We start from the raw sequence: 12,723 nt of genomic DNA, 5'->3' as shown, positions 1-12,723 counted from the left end.
TTCAAAACTCATAGTTACTGAATAGGGCCTCTGGTATATTTGCATATTGTTGGCTCTTATCTATTTCTTTGTTTTTTATTCGTGATTGTTAGTGATTTTTTAATATTAGTGATTGTATCCGTAAAGAACCGTTTACATTGATCAATTTTTCCAGTCAAAATCTGAAAATTTAATAATAGCTGTGTTTTTTTTACATCTATAGACGTTTGCGCTTAAACTTTATATGGAGTGCTAAGCGTCAAACTTTAAATGCACCTCTGAAATTGCTACGCATAAAATTTGTACTACTAAATTTCAATACGCATTATACTCAGATGTAACTGAAATATGTGTCTATGTTTCACCCTCTACACTAATTCTAAATATTCTATGCAAGTCCACTATTCATCGCAACAGATTCAGCTATATGTTATACATTATGGCTACCAGAGGTTTGTGTCTCCGATTTTAGGTACACCCTGTTCTGTAGCTAGTTATTTAACCACTGCTGCTAGATGGGTCTCCTAAGTATTATCTAAGCTAGGATAAGCGTTTTTTACGCGCACACGTCGTATACGCGTATACGCTTGTAAAAAAAACACGGTTAATTTTAACGGACATGCGATAATTGCATGCAACAAAGTTGATAGGCAGCCAGCTTATGAATTCATTCAATTTTTGTGCAGTGCAACCCTGCATTTGTTTACGTTTGAACATTCGTAAACACAATTTTATTTGTCAAATTAAGTTTCATACCATTTTTGCAAACTTCTATCTTAAATGGGTATGAGCATAGTGTACCTATACAAGTGTGTCAACTAGCGTTAAACGTCAAAACTACAAACAGCCTCGCTCACCTGATGCAAATCTCAGGTCTAGAGTTGCATTTTTGGTACGTAAGAGTACTTCAAGCTGAGTTGCATTTAATAGTTTAAGAAAACTTTGTAGTATTTACAGATGTAATAGTTGCATATATTTCCGCTGAAATAAGAATACTAGAAGATTTGTAGCCTGCAAAAATGCGGAAACATACGGAACCCAAAACTTATTTAAATCAGAGTTAAAATATAAAGCGCCACACGTGTAACATGGAAACATTTCACTTCTAAGGCTGTTTACACAAATGCATAAAGGCAAAATTATATAAAACGCTTTGGTCGCTTCAAAGCAAAGATAACGTACGGCGTTTCATTGTTTTTCGTATGGCGTTGTCAAAGCGTAGGCACGCAACCAAAGCATTTATGTAAATTTTTCGATACTTCGCCCGACAGATGAATTAATGAATGCAACACAACCAAAGCGTTTGTGTAAATCCGCCTTAATTTTTGTAGCTGTGAAAGTCTCCGCAAATATAATGGTGTTGCAAGTGCAAACAAATCAAACTCCTATATGACGCTACTTTATTTTCTATCTATTTTTCTTGTATTTTCTCATGGTATAATTGAATCATGGTATTTTCTCTTATATTTTTTGTCGAGGGACCCAATAAGGTTTCAATACTGATGAAAGTGTGTGAACTATATTTTAAAAAAACCAACGAAATACAAGAAAAATACAACGTAGTTCATTAAAAACAAACAAGCCAGTTGTATTTCGATAGGGTTTTTTGACATTAGGCAGTTTTTTCTTTATTTTTTCTGACAAATGAAAATTTTGTTTTTAGTTTCAAAATTTTGTGCATAAACACACAACTAAATTCAAAGTGTAAATTGTGTGTGCAAATGAGTTTTCAATAAGTGTACATTTTTCAGTTTTTCATAGTTATGGAATTGGCCTCCAGATTCTTGTGTTACACAAATATAGTGAACTTATGTACAGAAATTCAAATTAAAAAGTTTTTCGCAATAATTTGAAAAACTCTACGTTTTCTCTGCTTTTTACACCTAAAGGAGTTGCGAATGTAAGAACGGTTTTTTTTTGTCGCGGTTAATAAATCAAATTGCCCATTTGTGTTTCAATCCATGCTTTCTTTTAAATGTATATACAGAAAATGAGACTACATATTAGTATTTATTTTTAAAATCTAGTTAATAGAGAAAATATGAGCAGCTTGTTAACCAAACCTTTTAAAATATGTAAATAATGCAATGTACCAGTCATCTATAAAAATGTTTGAAGAAATGGGGTAAATGATTTCAGTAATCGAACAGCGATTTAACAGATGAAACAGCCTGGTTTACTATTGTGAACGTTTTTTTTTAACATTCGCCACTTGTATGTACATTACAAAACTCACACTTACTGAATATAGCCCCAGGTCAACCTTGGCCTTGAGCTGGGAGTTAAAGTAAATTAAGTTTTGTCATCTAGAATCATACTTCTAGCAACTGTTATTTATGTTTATTTTCAAAGTGTGGTGTACTAACGAACATTTTACCAAGAACTCAAACTAAAATCTTTTATCAAAACAAAGAGGTCGACAGCTTCCTTCTGACCCCTTCAATTATTTCTTCCCCTTATATTGTAATTGTAACCATTTCAGAGTGTCCTGTGGATATTGGTAGTGGGGTGTTGTTGTTGTAATAATCGAAGTTTTAGGGGGGTGTTAAGAATATGAACAGTCCTATGCCAAATTTGAACACTATAAGCTCCGGCCCTAACTCTGGGACGACTCACCTTTCTTATACGTTCTTTGCTCCATAACGTCAAGAAAACGGGAAGGCGTAAAATCCGTAGATCTGTTGTGGTTATTTCAATGATACGAACACTGCTCGAAGTCTTGGGGAGTGCTATCGACGTTGCTAGTACTTTCCCGGATAAAGATCTGGTACGACGTCCACCTTCATGTAATCTGTTGTTGTTGTTGTTGTTGCAGCAGTGCTTCGCCCCATCCAATAGGAGCGACTAGTCACTAATTCTCATTAATGACCTCTAACGAGAGTCCGAAGAGACTTTCAGTTTAAATCGGGTTGGACCAGAAAGATAAGTGTTTTAGAGGCGTTGGTTCCATATTGCAATAGAAAAGATAATTGGCGTCATATGAGGACACATTATAAGCGAGACATGCATAAGGTATATTGTTGTTGTTGTGCTTTGTCCCATCCATAGGTGCGACCACTCACACAATGGGTATGTGTCGATTCTGGATAAAAGAGTTTAACCTATTACAGTATTCAGAACGAAGTTAAACTAAAGTGATGCGCGTCTCCCTGGCTGGGGAGGTTGCTTTCCTTAACTGCGATTTTAGGGTATTTGTATTTAAAAACGGGGTTCAGGTTGTAATCCTTGCCATAGTGGTCGGATGCGTTTTTATGGGTGCTTCTGAGAGCCTTGTCATGCTACTGAGTTCTTATGTGCCGGATTTCTTCTTACTGTTTACTAGAGACATACGCTGTCGATAAATGCCGTTCATCGTTTTTTGCACGCCGCCGATGAATGTCAAAAATACCGGAGCGGCGGCCTTCGGTGCGTTATATACTATATTTTCTACTTATTTAACACTATCTAGGTTGCTTAAGCTAAGGACACACTAAGCTGTAGTGCAATACGCAGCAAAAAATTCTGTGCATGTATTCTCCAGAGAGTATTTAAAGTAGAGATGTTGCATTCGCGAAAAAATTCACAAAATTGTAGTAAGACACTTTCACCACTCACCACAGCAGAATGTGTTAAACTACAACTGTCTGTATTTGTTATTTAACAATTATTTGTACACTTTTTATTCAGCTAATCTGTTCAAAATTTAATTTTTACTCTCTAAAACTCCGATCAGTGATTTTGTGTGCCTGAATTATGTTAAAAATTTTGCGGTGTGGTGAAAGGGTCCTATTAAATTTTTGTGAAGCTCCGCTGCTTTCCACTGAAATTCGCGCATGCAACATATTTATGTTCAAACGTTTTGTATTCTCATGGAGCAATTCACACTAAGCGGCAGCAGCAGCGTGCGAAAAAATTAAGCGCCGTCCAATGTGTAGTTAGCTTTATTGTTCATGTCAAATATGGTCCGTTATGGTCATTGTGGATAAAGCCGGAGTCATTGGTGCCGTATGTCGTATCGCTGTATCCGTATACCTAACGTAATCAGCTGTTTATCGTTACGACGGTAAACCAAACCCCAGTTGGTTGGCTACGATACGGTTACAACCTTAGCGGCACCAATAATCGATTGCATTGATTCTCATAAGGTTGGTCGAATCAGCTTTTAAAAGGTTACCGATACGATTACCGATAAAGCACCAATGTCTCCAGCTTAAGGCATGGTTCAATTATGTACAGGTTGGCTCATCTCATCAGCTGATTTTATTTATGTCTTTGCATGGTCGAAGGGATTGTCAAAAGGAGATGGCAAACTCAAAATGAAACCAACACATTGGCAACAACTGCAGATTTTGACAATTTGAACAGACATATTTTCATTGTTTACTATATAGTTTGGCAGCTTAAGTAGAGGTTATGTTGCAAATAGAGTGGAAGGCAGTGGACTAGGCAGTCGAATGTCATATAATGAAGGAATGGTGTTCGGAGATTTTTCAAAGTTAAAAAAAAAAATGATAAAAGCTTTAATATAAATAAAACTATTGTTTTAATAACAACAAACACGCCATATACATTCTGTATACATAAATTTGTAAGGATTATCTCACTTTAAAATTTGAATTAAATAATCTAAAGTTTTGTTTTGAAACTGAGTCGAGAACTGTGCGTGTGAATGTGCGAATTTTCACCGATCAGCTGTTAGTTGCGCTACTTGGTAAAATTTACAATGGGATAAGGTACACAATGGATATCATTGTTTACTATGATGGATATGGTCGAAAGAGGTATAAACTGATTCACATCGTTGCAAGTTCTAATAATACAATTGCGAAATTTAGCTCTTTCGAGCCGTTTAAAAGTTATTTACAAAACAGACGCTTTCATTGCCAGCGCAACACGGATTTTGCATTACCAAGTTACTAAAACAAGACCTTAGAAGGAAAGTTATATAATAAATTCAAATGATCGCTTTGCATAATTTTTTCAGAAAATTAATAAAGAACAATGAATTCAAATAAAATGATGAAAGTCGAACTTGTTTTTAAATTGTCTTCAAGTTATTAAAAAAGCAAGTTATCCAAAAACAGTGCTGTAAAACAGCAAACAGTGGCGTAACAATAGGGCGCAGGGCTGGCAAAATGCCACGGGCCCCCGACCCAAGAGGCCGCGACCTCAAAAATATTTTTTTACATTGTATTTGAGTATTTTATTTTATTCTAAAAGTATATTTTTATAAGTTCTGTTTAAAATCCAAAGTGAGGCAACTAAAGACCATAATACAATTTCAGGTTAGGTTAGGTGGTAGCTGCCCTGATAAGGATAGCTCACTTGGACAACACGAAGGTCCGTTGTGATACCACATACACCAAAAATAACGGTGACATAGATCTAGCTACTTAGAGAATCGTTGGATAAATCCTCGGGAGATCCAAGTGAGTCGCAACCGAAGTACTTTCGCCTAGTTCTGGCAAAAGCTGGGCAATCAAGCATAAAGTGATTTGGTGGCCCCACCTCATCATCCTCCATACAGCTGCAGCAGGATGGAGTTTCCAGTATATTGAGAAGTACCGCATGGATACCCATGGGACAGTGCCCTGTCAAAACCCTAGTGACCATTGATAGGTGAGCCTTAGTGAACTCAATTATTTCAGCAGACCTCCTGCCATCCATTTTCGGCCAGAAAGATCTTGCTACCCTGCAAGACGTGGTGTCCGCTCAACGTTTGCTGAGCTGACTCGAGGCCCAGCTATGAAGGAGCAATACACAGGTAGCCAGCGGGATCCCGAAATCCCTACAGCCATCTTCATCCGGTTCAGTTGTACCGATGCGGGCTAAGAGATCCGCTTGACAGTTACCCGGGACATGACTATGGCCCGGGACCCAGATAATCTTAATTGTAAAATAATTCGATGCATCGCAAGCGAGATCAGGTACTCCCAGACCACCCTTGATCGCACTGTAGTTGAGCTCAAGGCCTTGATTGCCTCTTGGCTATCAGAGTAGATGTTAAATTCCCTAACCGTAGTAGCACTGGATAGCATTCCATCCACCGCATCCTTAATCGCAGCAACTTCCGCTTGGAATACACTACAGTGATCAGCCAACTTAAACTTGCGGCTTACATTTAGCTCTCCCCCCCCCCCCCCCCCCCCAACCTTTCCATCCAGCTTCGACCCATACGTGAACAAGTTAACCGGTCCCATGCCCCAGATAATTCCTCTTCCCCACTCCTCTCTCGGTGGAATGACTGGGGTGAAGGTTGTATAGTAGGGCGGGTCAATTTGTGGGAGGCAAAAAAATCGCCCACTGCTCTGTGAAAATCATATTCTAGGGATCAAAATAAGAAACTTTGCTGAAGGAACCATACCTCTAAAACGAATTCTGTTCCCCACCGGCGATTTTTTGAAATTTTTGTATGGTGAACCCCCAGGGGGTTCCAGGGGGTGTGCCACTGGCATCGGTGGGTCGGGCCTCCAAAGTTAGTGGGGGTCGGTCATACATTTGGACTCGATTGGAGCACTCTAAATGGGTCAAAGTGGGATTTTTCAAAATTTGCCCCTACCTTGGGGGGGGGGGGGGGGCATCAGAATTCGTTTTAGAGGTATGGTTCCTTCGGCAAAGTTTCTTATTTTGATCCCTAGAATACGATTTTCACAGAGCAATGAGCCATTTTTAAATCGACCCGCCCTATTGTAGGGGGCAGTTATCGGCATACAGTAGTCCGTTGTCCGGGATAAAGTCGAAACTGGTAAGAAGGCTAGAGTGTCCGCGGTCAGAAAGCCCATATCCCATATCACGAAGCCTGACCAACGACCTTGCCGCGGCCGCCTTTCCCGCAGTATCTACTGGGTATATGTTCAGCATGACGTTCAGTGCCAAGGTAGTTGTTGTTCTGAGAGCGCCACTGATACCGATAAGCGCCGTCCGTTGCATGGACATTAACATTTTGGAGGTGCTCGCCGTATCCAGTGCTTTCCACCAGATCAGTACCCCATATAGCAGAATCGGTTTGACCACCATCTCATAAAGCCAGTGTACTACTCCTGGCGAGAGTCCCCATATCTTTCCGATAGCCCCTCTGCAGCAGTACAAGGCAACGGCGGCCTTCCTTCCCTGATCTTCCACATTGGGTCTCCCGGACAGTTTATTGTCCAAAACAATCCACAAATATTTAACCCTGTCAGAAAGTACCAACGGTACCCCTCCAATCGAGGGAGTTCTGAAATCGGGCATCTTATATCTCCTTGTAAAAAGAACCAATTCCGTTTTCCCGCGTTGACCGCCAATCCACATGATTCAGCCCACCTAGCCACAGTATCCAGGTAGCCCTGCAGAACATCCCGCAGGGTGGCCAGAAATTTGCCTCTGACTAGGATAGCGAGGTCATCTGCATAGGCAACCACCCGACAACCATTGGCTTCCAGCTCCACAAGAAGCTCGTTGACTACCACAACCTAGAGCACAGGAGATAGGACACCCTCCTTTGGCGTGCCCCTGCACACCTTCCTCTTAATTATGCCCCTCCCCACTCCGCTGCGACAATTATGCAGCATAGAAGTTTGCTAATAAATTCAACCAGAGCCGACTCGACTCCTAAACCCACCAGAGCTCTTTTGATTGCCCCCGGTAAGACATTGTGAAAAGCCCCCTCGATGTCTATAAAGGCACCCAGAGCATACTCTTTGTATTCTAGGGACCCCTCTATTTGCTTTACAATCGAATGGAGAGCCGTTTCCGTCGATCTGCCCTTGCAGTACGTATGCTCTGAAGCAGACAGTAATCCCCGAGGTAACCTTTCCCGTAGGTACAGGTCAATCAACCGCTCAAACGTCTTAAGAAGAAACGACGAGAGACTGATTGGTCCGAAATCTTTAGGTGATGCACGACAGCTTCTGCCGGCCTTCGGAATGAAGATAACCCTAACCGTGTGCCAAGACTTCGGGATATAGTTAAGCCTGAGGCAGTTAGTGTAGATGATGGCCAACCAGCGGCAGGAAATCCCCAAAGACTTTTGAAGTTGCGCAGGAATGATTCCATCCGGGCCCGGAGACTTATAGGGCTTGACACGATCCTATAGCCCAGGTTATTTGACTTTCCCGTATTGGAATGGCAGGCACTTCTGCATGGCGAACGACCGCCGCCGACCATGCAGGCAAAGATCCCTGCGCAACTGGGACATCGGGAAAATGATTGTCCAGTAAAAGCTTTAGGACTCCTCGCTACTCATCGACCATCCCCCACCATCATCTCTCAGACATCCCAGAGGAGCGGGATTTCTAGAGAGTATTTTTCTAAGCCTCGCGGATTCATTTCAGCCTTCTACGTTTTTGCAGAAACTTCGCCTTGAATCTCGCTTGGCTATCCTTATTTAATATTTATAAATCCCCAGACTCACCTTATAGAGCTCCCAGTCCGAGGGTAATTTACTCCTCCTGGCTCTGTTGAAGAGCCGCCGGCTCGACGCCCTTAGGTCGTCAAGAGATTCCGACCACCAGGGCGGCTTGCCCTTCCCCCTGTAAGTTTTCAATGGACAGGACAGTTGAAAGGCGCTATTGCTTGCCGAGGTGAAGTTTTCCACCAGAACGTCTAATTCAGATTCGGACAGGTCCGAACTAAGGGTAGGCGCCGCAGGCAACAGCTCTCCCAGCTTCCTACAATAAAAGTCCCAGTTAGTACTTTTAGGGTTCCTAAAAGATATTTTACCGGAACGTTTTTCGTTTACCGATAATTGAATATATCGGTGATCAGAGAAGGAGTGCTCGTTGAGAACCCTCCAGCCAGATATCCGACCTTCCAATTCCCTCAAGGACAAGGACTATATCCACTCCGCCTTTTTCAAGGCAGAGCAACAAATTTGCGGAAGCCGCCTTAGAGTGCTGAAGATTGATTTGACGGATTTCCATCAAAACCGCTCTTCTTCGGCACCCCATACTTGGCGGATTCGTGTTAGTCTTGTCCATTCTAAAAAGTCCCCCCTGAAGGCCGCTATCCGGAGCCGATTGTGTAGTCGCCCTTCAACGGTCTCGTGGTTATCTATGCTACGCAGAGAGGCCACGCGAGGGTTGACGCATTACCTTATGGGCAATGCGTTCAGAGCCAGACCGGACGCAAAGCGGGACAATTTTCAACCGCACCTACACCACCAACTTAACGGTGACGGAGCCGGAACGTACCTTGAGGCCCGCCACGGTTTTAACGGGACGTAGGCAGGTGCAGCATTAGCCTACCAGCCATTTCGGCAAGGTTTCACCCCGAGCTACTAAGGTGGAAGAATACCGCACCTACCAGCCCAAAGTCATCAAGTCCAAAAGAGACTCAAAATCAAAATCCCTAACAATCCAGTTCGTCACCGTTGTGTACCGATCTTGACCCTTAACAGGGATCTCCCTCCTCTGAGCTCGGCACAATGACTCAGGGGTGTGGGTTTTATAGAGTTGTCCTCTCTAGATCCGCCATTATCAGTAGAAGCAGGGGCACCTCGTGCAGGACGTGATAACTAATCACGTGTGGCAATTCGTCACTATGGCCGGTCTAAGACTGATACCAGTCCCTGATCCAGAGCCTGGAACCACGTATGATATCCAAGCCAAGTATCTTAAACTCCTAAATCCTTAAGCATTTCAACCAAACTAAACAAAAATATGTTTATTCATTTTTAGAGATGTACACGTTGCACGTGAGAGGTTATTGATATGCGATTTTTTTTTTTTTTTTTCAAACAATTCGACACATTTTTTTGGCATAGTATCAAAGATGGAATATTTTATCGAGTTTTATATCTAATAAAGAAAGTGACTCTACTACTTCAATAACATTAAACCCTACTAGATGGGGAGGACGTTATGATGTCGTTTTTGCTTTAAAATTTCGGTTTGTTGAAGTCCAAAATGCGTTAACGAATAGACTCTGTTAAATTGTAAATCAGATGAAAGAAATGAAGCTGTTTCACTCAAAAGGAAGATCGAAAACTACAATTTTGTTAGTGATTGGTTTTCCATTGCAAGATCCTCTAAAGCACTTTAGTCTAAAGCCACCGAACTTTCAAATGCCTGAAAACATTTTAAAATTTGTCTAGAAGAATTGGACATGAATTTGAAAATTCAAAATGCGAGTAGAGTAGCGAAAAATGGGCCATCACCCCTGAATTTCCTAAAACTCGCCAGAGGATGGTAAAACGCCACAGCACTCAACTACGGTGAGTTAAAAAATCACTTATTAATGAATTCGATACCGCAGTATCAGAGTCCCTCCACTGCTACGTCCAAAGTATACAGGAACTGGCAAAGCGTGAGAATGTTGCAGAATCCTAAGTCACCAATTTCATAATCGACGGGATTGGTACTTCGACACGGCGCGTACGCTAGATAAGTTGAAGGCGCTGATTGCGCCTTACCAAGCGAAGTATCTCATGACAAAAGCTATTGGGGCGAATCCTAAAACGACAGCCGTAAGACTACAGACAACTGGAACAAAGGCACGTCACCAATAAAGGAAAACAAGAGCAAGCACTATGATACAATTGTTCACGCATGGGGCACATGAAGCTCATGTGTCCATATCCACTAAGCCCAGATGGGTCATGTTTTCGGTGGTGACAGATGGGGCATGAACCACGGGATGACGTGGCCTTCGTCGCTGTAGAGGACGAATACACAGAAGACGAGTTAGTAGCATTCAATTATGTAAGTTTAAAATTTGAAGTAGACGGTAAAACATTAGCTAGTAATACATTTTTCTTTTTGACACCGGTAGTCCGGATCGTTTCGTGAAGGCGTCACAAGTCCCAAAAGACTTTGTAACCGACCAACACAGTGGACCCAATACAAGGGGATCGGAGGAAAAAATTTATTTATTATTAACAAAATTAAATGTAAATATAAAGGTAAAAAAAATGAATCTAATATTTTTATTAGATATAATAGGGGGACTCATGTAACCTTATAAATGCCTTATAAAGTGTGTAAACGTATAAATTTATCTAGTGCGTAAACGAGCTGTCAAATTTTGTATGAAAAATCATTTACACAATTTGTATAAATTTACGCGCACATTTCATTGTGTAAACGCGGTAAACTAAAGGAATGCAACCTTGCAGACATTACAGCATTTTCATTAGAAATCTCCAACATCAGCAAGTAAAGACGTTTTAGTTTTGATTTTTCACTTAATCTTGGCATTTTTTAATTTGTATAACAATCAAAAAAATTTTGTTTGGTAATAATACAGCTGATAAACAATCAAGTTTATCAAGAATATTACTAGGTGCGTTCATATAACAGTGTGTGTAAATGGATATAATTTTACACCTTATAAGTTTAAGCTGGAGACATTGGTGCTTTATCGGTAACCGTATCGGTAACCTTTTAACAGCTGATTCGACCAACCTTATGAGAATCAATGCAATCGATTATTGGTGCCGCTAAGGTCGTAACCGTATCGTAGCCAACCAATTGGGTTTTGGTTACCGTCGTAACGATAAACAGCTGATTACGTTAGGGATACGGATACAGCGATACGACATACGGCACCAATGACTCCGGCTTTATATGCTTTCATGAGTCCCCCTAATAGCTTGCATTTGCTCTAAGCGTCATTCGCTAAAAACTTTTGCGGATTGAAAAGAAAAATGGAAGATTTGACCAAAAGTATGAAAAAGACTGAAAAAAGTGAACAGGAACACTGAACAAATTTGCTCGGTATTAGCGGACTTAGTTGCAGAAACCTAAAGGCATCACTTTGCAACTGAAAAGTTATTGCGGGACAAGACTGAAGTAAAGGGGCAACTCTTGCAACTGGAGCTTGGAAGAATGAATAGTCCGCTACTACAACCTTCCCTTCCACATCCTAGCTTGCATCCACCACCCCCCTCCCTCCTGTCTCCATCACCGCCTCTCTTGTAAAAAAAAAAAACAAGTAAGGACGGGACTGTCTTCTGCTGTGCCGAATACTTCATACATTTCATGAATGGGTCTAAACAATAATCTTATCCCGTTCGTAATCTCCAAATAATCGGATGTATAATATAAGAAATATATAGTGAACAGATGTACATACCTAAACGATTTTTAAGATAAATAAAAAATAAACGAGTAAGGAAGGTTAAGTTCGGGTGTAACCGAACATTACATACTCAGTTGAGAGCTATGGTGAAAACATAAGGGAAAATAACCATGTAGGAAAATGAACCGAGGGAAACCCTGGAGTGTGTTTGTATGACATGTCTATCAAATGAAAGGCACTAAAGAGTATTTTATGAGGGAGTGGGCCATAGTTCTATAGGTGGACGCCATTTAGGGATATCGCCATAAAGGTGGATCAGGGTTAACTCTAGAATTTTTTTGCACGATATGGGTATCGAATGAAAGGTGTTAATGAGTATTTTAAAAGGGAGTGATCCTTAGTTCCATAGCTGGACGCCGTTTCAAGATATCGCCATAAAGGTGGACCAGGGGTGACTCTAGAATGTGTTTGTACGATATGGGTATAAAATAAAGGTATTAATGAGGGTTTTAAAATTGAGTGGTGGTAGTTGTATAGGTGGTCGCCTTTTCGAGGTATCGCCATAAAGGTGGACCAGGGGTGACTCTAGAATGCGTTTGTACAATATGGGTATCAAAAGAAAGGTGTTATTGAGTATTTTAATAGGGGGTGGGCCTTAGTTCTATAGGTGGACGCCTTTTCGAGGTATCGCAACTTAGAATTTGTTTGTACGATATGGGTATCAAATGAAAGGTTTTAATGAGTATTTTAAAAGGGCGTGGGGCTTAG

The sequence above is a fragment of the Eurosta solidaginis genome, chromosome 2, assembly GCF_040869045.1.
Source record: "Eurosta solidaginis isolate ZX-2024a chromosome 2, ASM4086904v1, whole genome shotgun sequence".
Taxonomy (NCBI): Eukaryota; Metazoa; Arthropoda; class Insecta; order Diptera; family Tephritidae; genus Eurosta; species Eurosta solidaginis.
Note: the sequence above shows the minus strand (reverse complement) of the source record.